Below are 16,255 nucleotides of genomic sequence, written 5' to 3'. Positions count from 1 at the left end.
AAGTAACGCGTTACTGCCCATCTCTGGCCATGATATAAAAATCTAAAAAAATTTGGGTGTGAGCAGGGCTGGAATTTACATCGACTGAAACAGCTGGTAATGGTGTTAAACACAGAGTTGCTATGATTGTGCCTCGTTTTTTGTTGTTGTTGTTTTGTAAATGAAAAGGCTGAGTCCTATCTAGGATAGTGATGGGTCGTTCGCGAACGAAATGGCTCTTAGAGCCGGTTCTTTGACGTGAACGACTAGAGCCGGCTCCTTATCGCGAGCCCTCACGTGGGTTTTTTTTTTTCTTTCTCTCACCCTCTCTCTTGCACTTTTTTTCCGCTTCACTCTGCACGCGAGCCTTGTGCTTTACGCTGGGCAGAGGGGGGAGGGGCGGTAGTTACACTCAGTAGCACAGGAACAGAGCCAGAGGGAGAGAGAGAGAAAGAGAGCCAGGGACAACAACGTCACATTAGAAAGGTATAGTAATCATCCACAACTATTTTCGGTTGCAGATGATAAAGGATTCAGAAAGTGCGGATTCATGCGGGCCCATATGACAGAGAATGTGCATCTTCTTTTTGTTTTCATATTTTAATTTATATTTAATTGCGTTGTGGTTTGCAGTGTTTTGTGTTGTTTTCACTTTAAATTTGTAAAAGGAAACAGCTGAAAATTTAAATAGTTAAAAGTTGAAATGTGAATAGTTGATTTTTGTATTATATGATTTATTTATTACATTTTATGTGGCGTGAATAAATAAAAGTATATTTACAGTGGTCCCTAGAGACAAAGCACATACAAACTTCAAATCACGTACGAACTCTGAAGCATGTACAAACTCCAAAACACGTAAAAACACGTACAAACTCCAAAACACGAAAAAACTCCAAAACACGTACAAACTCCGCACCACGTAAAAACTCAGAAGCACATAAAAACTCAAAACACGTACAAAAGACAACAGAAGTGCTCCAGGATGCTGGGCGCAGTGTTGAGCTTTTGTTATCTTGTGGCTACACAAGCCAGCAAGTACCAACGACCGGATTTGGTGTGTGATAGTAACAGGTAGATGAACTTTTTTTAAAATTATTTGAATATATTTGAGTGCCTGTGTATAAATACACAAACAATACACACATGCTTTCAATTGTGTAATTTAAGTGATCTAGTAGCTCTGCTTTGGAAGTTCAGTTCATGCTAGAAATGTGTTTTGGAGTTTGTACGTGTTTTGTCTCTAGGGGCCACCGCATATATTTATATATAAACATATATAAATAAAACCACTTTTTTTACGTTAGTAATTCCTTTTGTGCATAATTTTATATTATTGTGAATAATAAATTAATTAAAGCAACAAAACAACCTGAAGAGCCGGTTCGGAGCCGAAAGAGCCGGCTCATTTTAGTGAGCCGAACCAAAAGAGCCGGATCTCTAAAAAGAGCCGGAAATCCCATCACTAATTCACTGATGTTGAGTTCTGGACTCTGGGGAGGGCAAACCTTGACTGATAGTAGTGATGTGCGGATCGATCCTGAAATATCGATTCCTCCGATACCAATCATTTATGTTCTAGAATCGATTCTCACATTAAAATATCGATATTTTAGTAATTTAGAGTAAATTTGTAGTTTATCATTAACAGGAACACAGTGGAAAGAAACTATAACATTCGGATTGTCTACATTCAAAGGAACTACTTCCTCTTCCGCCTTTCATAGTCATGTGCGAAATACGGCTGTATAAATGTCTCGCAGCCCCTTGGCGTGCGCACTCACAACAATGGCTGAGCGTAATTGAAGTCATGTGCGGACGTATTTTACCTCCACACACAGCTGAGACGTGGTTTGCAATACATGTGGCAAAAAAAGTGCTCCTAGAGTGAGGTGTTGTGGCCATACTAGGGAGACATTCAAAAGGGCGTTTGGGGGGGGAAAATACATTTTACAGGGTTTATTTATCGGATAAAATACGTTAAATGTCACCGTTATTATTGGCCGGCCCGGAAACAGCCGGGGTGTCCAAATTCAGAGGCTGCTTCCACCTGAGGACCCGGCCTTCGCGGTCTAAAGAAAGCCGGGTAGTACGTCACGAGCTCCCTCGGTGGAGTGAAACTCTGCTGTCTGCTCCTTGCTCTCTAAAATATAACCGGGCACTGACGTAAACTCTCGACCGTCTCACACTTCTGTTTAACCATTTTCTGTTTGACGTTTATTCAGCTGTGTGAAAACCCCGGAGGAACCCTTCCGAAGGATTAATAAAGTCAAATTTAATTTAATCAAATCTAATAACTTTAATCTCAGCCAAACCGATTTACTCACGAACAAATAAAACACTGAAAAAGCCAAACAATAACATTTTTAAGTTATCAAAGTGACTTATATATCATGTTTAACCCGAGTAGCGAAAGACCGGGGGGGTTTGAAGACGATGTGTCGGTCGGCTCAGATATTTGAAGTTTACACAGCTACATTCTCACCTGAAAATATGTTAAAAGTTTTTTTGCGACCCAAAAAGAGAAATAAGAGCAATATTAAAACTAAGTTGCTGCTGCCATTGTTGGAAACTGGAATTGGCTGGGCCACGCTATGAATTCTGCAATATGATTTTTCAATTTTGTTGTCTTAGAAAATCGGGCGAAATTCGGGAGAATGGTGGCTCCGGGAGATTTTCGGGAGGGCACTGAAATTCGGTATTCTCTCGGAAAAATCGGGAGGGTTGGCATGTATGGTTGTGGCAACATCACTAACCTTGTCAAACACCTCAGAGTAAATCATATCACAGAATATGACGAGCGTATGTTGAGGTGAACTGAAGAGGAGGAGAGAGACAGGTGCTGCTAGGGCGAGACAGACGTCTCTCACGGAGTCCTTTAGTGCTGCAGGCAGGCAAGCTGTTCAAATAGCACAACTTCATTTTTTTTATTTCTATATGATGAACCCTGCATTATTAAGTGATAAGAACAAATAATCTGTTGTCCTGGAATCATTATGATGCTATAATTTGAGATACAATAAATAAAATAAGTTTTTGTACAAAGTATCGGTATCGGATCAGTATCGCCGATACCACCCTGAATATTACTTGGTATCGGATCGGAAAGAAAATCAGTGGTATCGCACATCACTAACTGATAGTGTTACATTGTGTTTTGGGGATTGTTGTCATGCTGAAAAATGAAGCTGCTGCTTTGCTCAGATGCTTTCCAGGTGATATTGCAAGCTGAGTCATAGTCTGATGGTACTTTCTGCATTTATGATTTCATCAACTTTCACAAGATTTCCTAACACAACTGGCCAAAATGAACCCAAATCACAGATGTATTTTTTCAACAGACTGCTTGCGTGACGAAAGATTGGTTAAAATTGCTAAGTTGTCTATTGTAGACACTCTCGAATTAGATGCTTTTATTTGAGCAACTCAGAGGCTACATGACTGTTGTGAACACTATTAATATAAAAGCTGAAGAAACTATATTTTCAATCATAGAAAAGAACTTCAGGTATAGTTATGTAAAGAATCTGCTGTGGGCTTTTTTTGTTTTAAATAAGATTGGGATCTTAGGTGCTACCAGTGCCCAATGACGACTATGCTTAAATGACACAACATGACACAAAAAATGCACAGATTCTTTTTCTTTTGTTAGATAAAATTAGGTACATTGCGCGTACAAGAACTTGAATATAAAGTATGTAGCCATTTGCTGAAATGTGATTATATTTCATTATTCATCTCAGAATTAGAAAATGCAAAAATGGTTATTCAACTGTTTGTCAAGCCTCCCCTATCTTATTATGCATTTATATAGCAAATGTACACCAGCAAACTTGAGAAATGCTTTAATTCGCATCAGTCAAGCTGAACGGTAGCTCAAGAGTACAAATACCAAGATCATAAGTGGATAGTCTGGAATCTTGTCCATGCTTTACAGCCCAAAATGTACTGAATTCCCTTTCCTGGAAGATTCATTGGAGTTAGACTGCTACCCAAATCAAAAATCGATGCAGTTATTTTGGGAACATTCTCCATGGTGAGAATAGCCAAGAGGCATGCAACACCAAACAGCTTGCTGAACCAAATGCCTTCAATCGATAGGTTAGTGAATTATGCATGGTATCATGGTGCCGTACAACTCCGCAAAGCCACTTGTGCCTTTGATGCCTGTCTTGATGTGACATTTAATTTATATACGCACAAATGTGTGTGTATTTTAGTATATTTGTCATGGTCTGGTTGGGCACCTGCAGGTCTCAGGCAGCGGCTCCTCCTCCTTTAGGCGGAGTCCGGTTGCCCCTCCCTGGCTGACCACCTGTGAGCAATCGTGCCAGCGGTATATCAGACCTGCGCTCTCAACCACTCATCGCCTGAGTATCTGCTATTCCCATGTTAGTTCAGTGGAGCATCCTAAACCTTGTCTTAACGCCGTGTGATGACTGACCTGTCTTTTCTTGTCCTCAGCGATAGCACCCGGAGTGGAGATCTTGTTCCCCTCGCTCCCGTCCTCCTGGACCTGGGCCGCCAGCTGCTCACACAACGTGGCCTGCCGGCCCACTGCTCACCTGCCTGCCTCCCCACGCCTCGACCGCTTCCGGGTTTTCCGCTCCACCTGTCCCCTCCATCTGAAACCAAGTAAGGCAATTCAATTCAACTGCGGAGGATTATTGGTTGTCTGCTGGATCCCTCTGATCGTGATCTCCTCTTGTTCCAGTGCCCCGGCCCCTACCTAGTCCTGTTTCTACCTCCCCGCTGTCCCCGCTGTTCAGCCGTCTCCTAGAGGTGTCTAGGTCGCCCTCATTATCACAGACGAATCCTACGCGCCACTAGTGTGGTGGCGTCGCTTTGTGTTTCACCTTTGTCTTCCTGTGGGTGGAAATAAATCATTTGTTTTCTGTCACCTCGCTTCCGGGTTGGTTTCTGCGCCTGTGTCCATCCCTGTTCCCTCGTGCCGTTGAGCCGTGACAATATTTCACTGATCACGGACATAGTGTTATTTCTTTTTCTTTGATTCTCTAGTGCTTTGTGTGTTACTACGCCTCATGACATGTGACCTCCCACTCTAAGGAAGAGGAGGATGTAGAACAAACATGGACCAGCAGACAACTGCCCACACACTTAAACACATACTTGCACTGACACGCATGCATAGCTCGCTGGTCTATCAAGACTTTCTGGTCTTAAACTGTCAAGGGAGAGCAAGCCTGCATGAATGTGGCACTGGCTTGTTATCGCAACAATCTCTCAACAGCCTTTATTTCAAAAGATGACACATGGTGATGCCTTTTATAATTAAAACTCAAGTGGCTCTCTTTCATTTATTTATTCAGGCACGGCTGTTTCTTCCCTTCCACTTTCATGCTTGTTCAAATTGATTTAACTTTTAAAATTGTCAGTACAAAATAGGTTAGCTACTGCAATTACAAAAGTTCTAATTAAAAGCAGAATGCAAATATATTCATAATTGTGTTGCTGTCTTATCTGTTTCATGGCTGGTGTTACTTTAAAGCAGGCGGGGAGAAAATTAACCTGTGAGAGAGAGGTCGCGAGGTAGAGAGAGAGAGAGAAAGGGGGGAGAAAGAGGGATTTTCCACAAAGTTGTTTCAAATCTTAAACTATGCAATAATGAACATGATAAAAAAACAGCCATTAAATCCAGAGTCACAGAGTCCAAGTTAAGCACATTCATGCAAACCAAATGTTTTTATAGACTCCATCCATTTGTAAAACATGAAATAATTTTTATCCCGGTGGAGATAAAAATTACTTTTTTTAATCTCACCTTTGTGCCCCCCTCCCCCTGAGATCTGCAGCTTTTTCTTATGTATACCTCAAATTTGAGGTATACATAAGGACTGCTGTGTGCGGCATCCTGCAGTTAGAAACTCTTGCTATGAAACACGTCTCTGGAACAATTAAGCACAGGCTTTGTGGGGTGTACAAATATTGGTGCAGCTGCTGTGATGGGCTAAGAGAAAAAAGCAGATGCGCTCCTGAGCAAAAAGATCAATCTGATCATCATTTACTTGCAGTCCATAATGCTTTAAAAAATGCTACTGAACACAGTTATTCTCACATATGTATTAACTTCCAAGCAACAGAGTTAAATCAGAATTTAAAATAGCAGTATTTTGTTATGTGGAAATTTGACATTATTTCATATTAAATATTTCAAATTCAAATTTTTATTTGTCACGTACACAGTCATACACAGTACGATATGTAGTGAAATGCTTGGACAACTGCTCGTGACCTAAAGAAAACAAAAAAGGAAAAGGCTATGAATAAGATAGGAAATAAATATGAAAAATTAAAAAGGGTAAATTTAACTAGGAAGGAATAAAATATAAATTAAGGTTAAAAATGAAATAACTGTACAACACAAATTAGAATGAAGGGTAAATTTAACTGGGAAGAATAAGATAAAATATATAAATTAAAGTTGAAAATAAAATAACTGTACAACAAAATACACAATATAGAACTATATAAGAATGTATGAAGAAATCTAAATATAAATAAATATTTACACAATAACAGCAGCTGTACAAGTATTAACCGGAAATGAAGAATATAGTGACCAGTGTTGTGCAAAAACAAAGTCCAGAAAGTCCAGTGTGTGTGTAAGAACCATATGTGTGGGTCAGTACTGTGTGATGGTGTGATTGAGAGACCGTATCGCCTGCGGGAAGAAGCTCCTCCTCAGTCTCTCTGTGTTGGTCTTCAGGGAGCGGAATCGCTTTCCTGACCTCAGCAGAGAGAACAGTCTGTTGTTGGGATGGCTGAGGTCCTTCACGATCTTCCTGGCCTTGGTCCGGCACCGCCTGCTGTAGATTGAGTGCAGGTCAGGGAGCTCGGAGCGGATACACAGCTGGCTAAATTGTGCTGTTTTGTTAAACTGAGGTTAGCATGGTGTTGTGATGATTAGCATCATAATCTCACAGGGAGAAGTCCTGGGTTTGAATCCTGTGGTCACCTGGGGCCTTTCTGTGTGGGTGCTCTCCAGGTACTCTGGCTTGGTCCCCCAGTCCGAATTGCAGAATGGCAGATAGAGACAAAATACTGTTAACCTGACTGTCTGCAGTTTTTACACGCTTACATACACACGCAGTTACTGTCCCTCCATTTACAAAGGCAGAGGTATCACGGTGTAATTATTTTATGTGTCATTGTTTTTTCCCCCCTGTGTAATAATACAGGGAGTGCAGAATTATTAGGCAAGTTGTATTTTTGAGGAATATTTTTATTATTGAACAACAACCATGTTCTCAATGAACCCAAAAAACTCATTAATATCAAAGCTGAATGTTTTTGGAAGTAGTTTTTAGTTTGTTTTTAGTTTTAGCTATTTTAGGGGGATATCTGTGTGTGCAGGTGACTATTACTGTGCATAATTATTAGGCAACTTAACAAAAAACAAATATATACCCATTTCAATTATTTATTTTTACCAGTGAAACCAATATAACATCTCCACATTCACAAATATACATTTCTGACATTCAAAAACAAAACAAAAACAAATCAGTGACCAATATAGCCACCTTTCTTTGCAAGGACACTCAAAAGCCTGCCATCCATGGATTCTGTCAGTGTTTTGATCTGTTCACCATCAACATTGCGTGCAGCAGCAACCACAGCCTCCCAGACACTGTTCAGAGAGGTGTACTGTTTTCCCTCCTTGTAAATCTCACATTTGATGATGGACCACAGGTTCTCAATGGGGTTCAGATCAGGTCATGTCATTAGTTTTTCTTCTTTTATACCCTTTCTTGCCAGCCACGCTGTGGAGTACTTGGACGCGTGTGATGGAGCATTGTCCTGCATGAAAATCATGTTTTTCTTGAAGGATGCAGACTTCTTCCTGTACCACTGCTTGAAGAAGGTGTCCTCCAGAAACTGGCAGTAGGACTGGGAGTTGAGCTTGACTCCATCCTCAACCCGAAAAGGCCCCACAAGCTCATCTTTGATGATACCAGCCCAAACCAGTACTCCACCTCCACCTTGCTGGCGTCTGAGTCGGACTGGAGCTCTCTGCCCTTTACCAATCCAGCCACGGGCCCATCAAGACTCACTCTCATTTCATCAGTCCATAAAACCTTAGAAAAACCAGTCTTGAGATATTTCTTGGCCCAGTCTTGACGTTTCAGCTTGTGTGTCTTGTTCAGTGGTGGTCGTCTTTCAGCCTTTCTTACCTTGGCCATGTCTCTGAGTATTGCACACCTTGTGCTTTTGGGCACTCCAGTGATGTTGCAGCTCTGAAATATGGCCAAACTGGTGGCAAGTGACATCTTGGCAGCTGCACGCTTGACTTTTCTCAGTTCCATCCATCCATTCGCTACCGCTTACCCTTTTCAGGGTCGCGGGGGGTGCTGGAGCCAATCCCAGCTGTCATAGGGCGAGAGGCGGGGTACACCCTGGACAGGTCGCCAGTCTGTCGCAAGGCTAACACACAAGGACAGACAACCATTCATACTCACATTCACTCACAGATTCACACCTAGTGGCAATTTGGATTATCCAATTAACCTATCCCCACAAACTGCATGTCTTTGGACGGTGGGAGGAAGCCGGAGTACCCGGAGGGAACCCACGCAGACACGGGGAGAACATGCAAACTCCACACAGAAAGACCCTGGCCTGATGGTGGAATTGAACTCAGGACCTTCTTGCTGTGTGGCAACAGTGCTAACCACCGTGCCTCCGGGTACTCCGGCTTTCTCCCACTGTCCAAAGACATGCACTTAGTGGGGATAGGTTAATTGGTTAATCCAAATTGCCCATAGGTGTGAATGTGCGAGTGAATGTGAGTGCAAATGGTTGTCTGTCTGTGTGTGTTGGCCCTGCGACAGACTGGCGACCTGTCCAGGGTGTACCCCGCCTCTAGCCCTATGACAGCTGGGATAGGCTCCAGCGCCGCCGCGACCCTGAAAAGGATAAGTGGACGCGAATGGATGGATGGATGGATGGATGTCATTAGACCACACCCCCTTCTCAGTACAGAGATGCACATCACCTAATATGCTTAATTGGTAGTAGGCTTTCGAGCCTATAAAGCTTGGGGTAAGACAACATGCATGAAGAGGATGATGTGGACAAAATACTCATTTGCCTAATAATTCTGCACTCCCTGTATTCAACATTGCTTTTTTTTTTTTTTTTTTGTCTAAAGGCAAAGAAAGATGCCCAACGGATTTACTTTACCAAACTGACCATCCCAGCCTTGCCGTAATGGTCCATTTGATTCACCTTTTATTGTTTATTTTATTTTCACTTACTGAATATGGGACAGACTTGACTGGGGGAAAGAAGGGGAGAAAGAAAGAGGGAAAGAGAAACAGCTGGGAAGAGGGACGGGGGAGAAGGGCAAAAGACAAAAACCAACAGAACGGGCAGAGAAAAAAAAATGCATATATCAATCACCTGGATCACCTGCTGAGAAAGAAAAAAGAAAGCAAGCAGAAGAGAACAAGAGTAATAGAATAAACAACATCACAATGATATATGGGAATATGACAGTAAATACTAAATGTTAAACATTATTGTGCAGCACATAAGATCAACAGAACACAGTGTGCTTTGAGGTAGGAGCCAAAAAGGGTGTAGTTTGTGGGTGTGATCACCCGTGTGTACACCTGTGAGCATGGACGCGCTTGTTTTTTGTTTTTTAAAAGGTTCCTTCATGTAATGATCTGCTAGAGGGTGTGGGGGGGCCACAGCCCCGTCCTCCAGGGCGTGAAGCAGGTGTGGAGGAGATCAAAACTCCAGACATCCAGAGGCCCCCAGAACACAAGAGACCAAGGAAGACCAACAGAGGGGCAGCTGCGCCACTGTCCCGGAAAGAGCTGAGGAGAGTCCCAGATGAGGGCTCACTCAGCAGCCGCGGAGCAGAAGCCAGGGGGGGTTGCAGTGATGCGCCCGTGAGCTCCGCCGGCAGCAAGCTGCGCCTGAGTGACCGAGTATTCAACATTACTATCAATACATTTTTCAAAAAATGCTTCTCTGTGCAAAATGGGTTCAAAAACACAAACAGCTGTGGGACAATGTTTGTCCGTGATTTAGACAGGGGGAACAAATTGTGGCAGCATCAACCTGATATTATTTGTATCCCGCTGTAACTTTACTGTATGAAGAGCTAACATCTCCAAAATGTCAGGAGTGGTTAGTCATTATACGAAGTGTTTGTGAACTAAAAATCAAGAATGTGGGATTCAGTTTGTCCGTGATTTGGAGAGCCCAGCGCATGCACCCGATGCAGGGAAAACTAATTCTGTCGCAGAGACCTACCTTGACACTTGTGTAAATGAAGCCAAAGGGAAGATATGCTTCACCATATTTTCTAGTCTTTGGCTTGAAAGGTTGGTTTGGAAACATATTTGGCGATAATTCATCTCCTGCTTTGCGTTTGTGTGGGAGCTCTGTCAAAAACCTGTCAATTATGCTAGCAGTGTCCAAGCGTTCTTTTTTTTTTCTTTTCACCCCCCCCCCCGCAATGGCTCTGCGGCCCCCCTAGGGGGTGGGCCCCACACTTTGGGAACCTCTGCATTAGGCACTGAAGCGTTAGATCAAGACTTTTGCACAGTATTATATGTTCAAAACTGGAGTTACTGTTCACTTTGGTCTCAGTTTACTTACTTTACTGGCTGATTTAGCCAGACTATAGTCTGGCTAAATCAGAACATTGATATATCAATGTTCTGCTTGCCACCCACTCCTAGATAGGACTCAGCCTTTTCATTTACAAAACAACAACAACAAAAAACGAGGCACAATCATAGCAACTCTGTGTTTAACACCATTACCAGCTGTTTCAGTCGATGTAAATTCCAGCCCTGCTCACACCCAAATTTTTTTAGATTTTTATATCATGGCCAGAGATGGGCAGTAACGCGTTACTTGTAATGCGTTACTGTAATCTGATTACTTTTTTCAAGTAACGAGTAAATAAGGGATTACTATTGCAAAAACGGTAATTAGATTACTGTTAATTTCCCGTAGGAACGCTGCGTTACTGCGTTACTAAAACCGTGATTTTTTGCAAGAATGTCTCATGACAGTGACGTAAGCGAGTGCGCCGCTAGTGACAACAGCTGTGTGCAGATCAACAATGGATCACATATTGATTGTGGGAGAGAGTATGAGCGTGCAGAGTTTAAAGCGTGGAAGTACTGACCTTACTTTGAGTTTGATTCCATAAAAAGTGACAAAAACATTAGCGTCCATCGTGCGTGGGAAGAAAACTTCTTTTTACAGCGAAAAAAAACCCCTAAACTTCCAAGCAAGCACCGAGTGCGCAACGACGTAATGGGAAACTCACAGAGAAACTCGCGGATTCTTCAACTGACCGCTGCGGCACACCTGCACCAGGGTAACCCTCCGCCTACGCCACTCCTGCTTTACAGGTGAAAATAGAGCAACAGGACCGCTGAGTCTTTGACTTTATTTATTTTCTGCTGTGTTTTACTTGCATCTATTTAAAAGAGTGAGTGTAAACACAAAAAATATTTTATTTTATGTGCTGGAATGTGCAGAAAATAGGTTTAAATATTAAACTAATTTATTCAAGTCAGAGAATGGTGCATATAATTAAATGTTTGCTTGATGCATAAAGTTAAAAGATTAAAACTAATGAAACAAGTTTTAAAAAGAGACTTTTCCATTTGATTACATTTTGTATGATAGATTATGTAGAAAAAGTAGAATTGGGCTGAAAGATCTATGGCTTTATCACCTCTTCAGGTTGTAAATCGTGTTTTTAAAAAGTAACTAAGTAACTAAGTAATTAATTACTTTTGAAAATAAGCAATCAGTAAAGTAACGGGATTACTTTTTTGGGGAAGTAATCAGTAATTAGTTACTGATTACTTTTTTCAAGTAACTTGACCAACACTGATCATGGCTGTATAAAAAGTGACACAATCCCCATTTAGAAGAAGGAATGGTGTACGTGCAAATCCAACTCAAGACTGGAAAAGAGAGGGATTGTTCTTGGCATGAAGTTCATGAGAGCGTCCAACTGTCCTGTTACAAAACCTCTGAATCACTGACCATGCCTTAGTGTGCACAGGTAAACAGATTACTCCTGAATCTGACAGCATGCTCAGTGGTTGCAGTATATACAGTCAGCACCTGCCCCCTGTCAAGCTTTAGGCTCTGAAGTCTGAAATCTCTGGCCCTTCTTAGCTTATCCAGCTGAAGGAGCGATCAGCTTATGGAATAGTGAAGCATCTGTCATTCATCCATCCTATCCTCTTACAATTCCTAATAACGTCATTTAAAACATCAAAAAGGGTCATCTCCCCATTCCCACAACTACAGCATAAATAGTAACACATTATAACACACACTATTTTATAGTGATGGCCCCCAATGACCTCTTCACATTTGACAGACTGATTTTTTCTTTTGTGCATTTAAAAAGTTTCACTAGACAACCTCTCCTTCAGTCAGCATCATTATCAACAGAACTATGCTTCTCCTGTACAAAAATAACATCTAGCTTTTTATAAGAGCACAGTCTTTCATCGCTGGCTCACTTTAAGTTCAGGGCTGCCTATTCTTATATCACCCATAGCACAAAAGAGGGGGTGGTGAAACGGAACGAAAAAAGGAATGAAACTAAAGAAAAACAAAGTAAAATAACTACTAGACTTATTTAGCAACTGTTAACTGATTTTTAGGCTTTAGGACTATTTTGGGATCAAGGTCGTCTGGATCAGTGAAAGCTTTCTCCATTAAGCACACTGGATATTTCTGAAAACCACTGACAGAAACTGAACTGATGAAAAGCTTAAAATCAAGAATTAGGTCTTCAGTTATAACATTCAGTGCTTATTCTGTGTGACTAAAGATTTTTTTTTAATACTAAAACAGCTGCTATTTCTGACAGCCCATAACTGAGAGGAAGCTGAAGAATCCAGCTTCATTCACTTTTCAAGTGGACTGCCACAGATACAACTTTTCTTTTCCTATTGTCTTTACAAAAGTTAGCTGTTACTATTTCACTTTCCTTGCCAACAAAAAGACGAGTATTTGTGCAGCTTCAGGATCAATGTGTGATTGTTGTATAACCTTGCCCTAGACTTGTATTCTGTTCTCATTTCTGTTTTGCCCCCTTTGATCTCAATGTTTTATGCTTTTTGTGTTGTTTTTGTTTTCTGTTTTTTATTCTGCTGTGCTCTTAGTGTTTCATTCTTTACTACGCATTGCAGCCTCAGTTACTTGTGGTTTCTGTGCCACAGGTTCACCTGTCATTGGCCTCAGGTTTCACTTGACAAGGATGGATGAGATGCTCCTTCACTGCACACCCAGTACATTTAATCTTGTCTGAAGATGCATAGTGTAATCAGAGTTATTTATACCAGACTGAATGTCTAGATTCACAACCTCAAATCCAAAAAAACATGTGCTGCTGTGTAAAAGGTAAATTTAAAACCCCCCAAAACAGAATGCAGTGATTTGCAAATCATGTTAACCCATATTTTATTTACAACAGAACACAGAATATAAGGGGAGAAAATTCACCATTTGAAGAAAAATGGTAGAGGTTCACAAATCTGAAAAAAGCATGTAAAATAAATCAAATAAAATGGCAAAGGAAAGATACCTTATCATATTCAGAACATAATATGATGAAAGGACTCAGAGAATCTGTAAAAATCTCTGTATGCAAGGGAGAAGGCCGATTCAATAAATACAGTATTAGATGCTCTCGATCAACAGACCCTGTTATAACTACATTAAAAACAGACATGGTTCTGTCATGGAAATCACTGTATGTGGTTCCAAAAATCATAAATGAATAAAGTCCATTGTGCCATCCACAAATGCAGGCTAAAGCTCTGTCATGCAAAGAAGGCGACATATCTGAACATCTGTGAAAATGCACTGAGGTAACGTGGAAAATTCCTCTGTGGTCAGTCGAGTCAAAATGAAAAATGTCTTTGCAAAACATGGATGCCACACTAAAGTGAAGAGCAGCTATCAACTTGTTATCAGCACTTAGTTCAAAAACCTTCATCTTCTTATGCATTGGGTTGTAGAAGTGTCTGTGCAAATGGCAGCTTGCACATCTGGAAAGGCACCATCACTGGTAAAAGATATGAATATGAAGACTTTAGAGTAATGTATGACAATGCTAAACCACATTCTGCATATATTACAACATCGTGGCTTCATAGTAGAAGAGTCCAGATGTTGAACGGGCCAACAGTCCAGACTTTGTACCAAGTGAAAACATTTGGAGCATCATGAAATATAAAATACATCAAAGAGGAGAGTTATAATGTTACATCGGAGAAGGAAGTAACAACATTACTCTCCCAAAGAACCAACAACTGGTCTCCTCAGTTCTCAGACATTTATGGATCTTTTCTTTTTGAAGTGGTAAACTTAGCTTCTCCTAACTCGCTAAGATGTGTTGCTGTGATCAAATTCAAAATGAGCTTCTGAGTTTCTTAACATTGTATACGGTAATTTTTTCAGTTTCAGTTTGATGTTTTCTATGTTGTGAATAAGGTATAACTGTAAATTGTTACAGCCTGCTTTTATTTAAATTTTACAAATTGTCCAGAATTTTTAAATTAAAAAACATGATTCTTGTACAGAAATGTACAAAAACAGGAATTAAATGCACTTAATTTACATTGTCTAAAAATAAAGTTCTTCAACTTTCTTTTAGCGAGACATTAAAAAAAAAAAGCCTCTCTATTCAGCATGGAAAGGAGGGTATCATATTGGGCTCACTTGAATGCTCCCTGGTGGCTTGACAGTCTTGTAGGTATGTGATGAAAAAGCATCAGGAGCAGCAATAACATATACTGGATGAGAATAGTTTGACTGGATGCTCTGTACCAGGTATGAGTCTATAATAGACAGAAAAGAAAATGCAGAAGTGTGAGAAGCATAATTAAAAAAACAAAACAAACAAACATCAAAACAAAACAGAACAAAGGTCTTCTTATATTACTATATTTGTCTGTTTATCTGTTGGGTTTTTTGTGTATTCATAAAGGTTTTGTACTTAGCAGCTCTTCCATAGATGCTCATGACAGGCTCATTGGTCAATGCCATTAAAAAAATGGTTTAATGTAGATTAATCTACTCCCAGATGTCAAGATGTACATGCTGACTAAATATTAAACAACAACAACAACAACAACAAAAACTACTAGGGTACTCATTACCTAGAAACACATAGGTTTAGCTTGCAAGGGTCTGGTGGTTTATGAGAACAGGGTGGCCTGGGATGGGGTTAAATTCCCAGCCTAAATTACTGTTTTCAATCTGCTAATGCAGCAGGTTTAGAGACCAGCAATGGTCCTGTCAGTTCAGTTGGGTGTATTTTAAGGTGAAGTTGAGGGAAAGGATCTGCTTCATCAGAATATTTTAATATGCCAGTAAAATATTCAAGTCAAGTCAAGAAGCTAGTTTTAACAACAGCTGCTGACCTAAGTGCTATATATAATAAATCACCAAAACCATAAAACATACAATAAAATTCTAAATTTCTAGACAGCAAAGTGAAAAAAGCTCAGTAAAAGAACACAAATGAAAGTACTTGGAACTCAGAGCTGAGACAGGATAAAAATTGGTTTTGAGAGCGTCATTGTTGGGGAGATCCTGATGTGAGAGAACTGTTTGATTCACAGTTTTGGACCAACTCCTGGAAAGGCCTGATTTTCCTATGCTTTAATCTGAACCTCGCGACAGCTACGAGCATTTGCTCAACACAACTCAGTGATCTAATGTGTGCAAACTTAAAAGATCAGAGGAGTAAGAAAGGGACAATCCATACAATGTCTTATGAGTTAAATCTTAAAAATTATTCTAAAACTGATTAGCAGACAGTATAGAGAAGCCAATATGGAGAATATGTGGTCTTGCCTTTGCATGTTAGTTATTAAATGCACCTCAGCATTTTGGACCAGCTATAGTCATCTAAGCAGTGACAGACTGACACCTGAATAAAGACTATGTCAGTAGACAAGTTGAGACAAAATGAAGATATGGCTAGCTCTCTCAAACTCTCTGAAGAAGAAGAAAAAAGAAGCAAGGTTTAACAGGAATTGAATGTGTTTGTTAAGTTAGATAAGTCAAAAATCACGTGCAGTTTCCTAGAAAATTGTTTTTTTGGTTTGTTTGGTTTTTAAAAATAAATCTCAGGCGCACTAAATGCAGCGAGCTCTTTTTTTCTGTTCATTTAAGTTCATGCACATCTTTTGGACTGCTGAATGGTTTTTGTTTCCAATGAGCCTAGAGTGAGCATATGAATTGA

At 40.5% G+C, this 16,255-nt stretch overlaps 1 long non-coding RNA gene across 1 annotated transcript; it reads left to right on the top strand.

The window, feature by feature from the left end:
• Positions 1 to 3,710: 3,710 nt before the first annotated feature.
• On the top strand, positions 3,711 to 4,800 carry LOC146583470 (uncharacterized). The gene is made up of 3 exons (XR_014893138.1): positions 3,711 to 4,370; positions 4,444 to 4,614; positions 4,694 to 4,800. It is a non-coding gene; the product is annotated as an uncharacterized LOC146583470 (long non-coding RNA).
• Positions 4,801 to 16,255: the final 11,455 nt, after the last annotated feature.

This window comes from Mchenga conophoros, linkage group LG1 (genome assembly GCF_057382185.1).
Source record: "Mchenga conophoros isolate Kocher_MC1m ecotype Shallow Benthic linkage group LG1, M_conophoros_male_GT1.1, whole genome shotgun sequence".
NCBI classification, from domain to species: domain Eukaryota; kingdom Metazoa; phylum Chordata; class Actinopteri; order Cichliformes; family Cichlidae; genus Mchenga; species Mchenga conophoros.
Note: the sequence above shows the minus strand (reverse complement) of the source record. Positions and strands in the feature narration are given on the sequence as shown.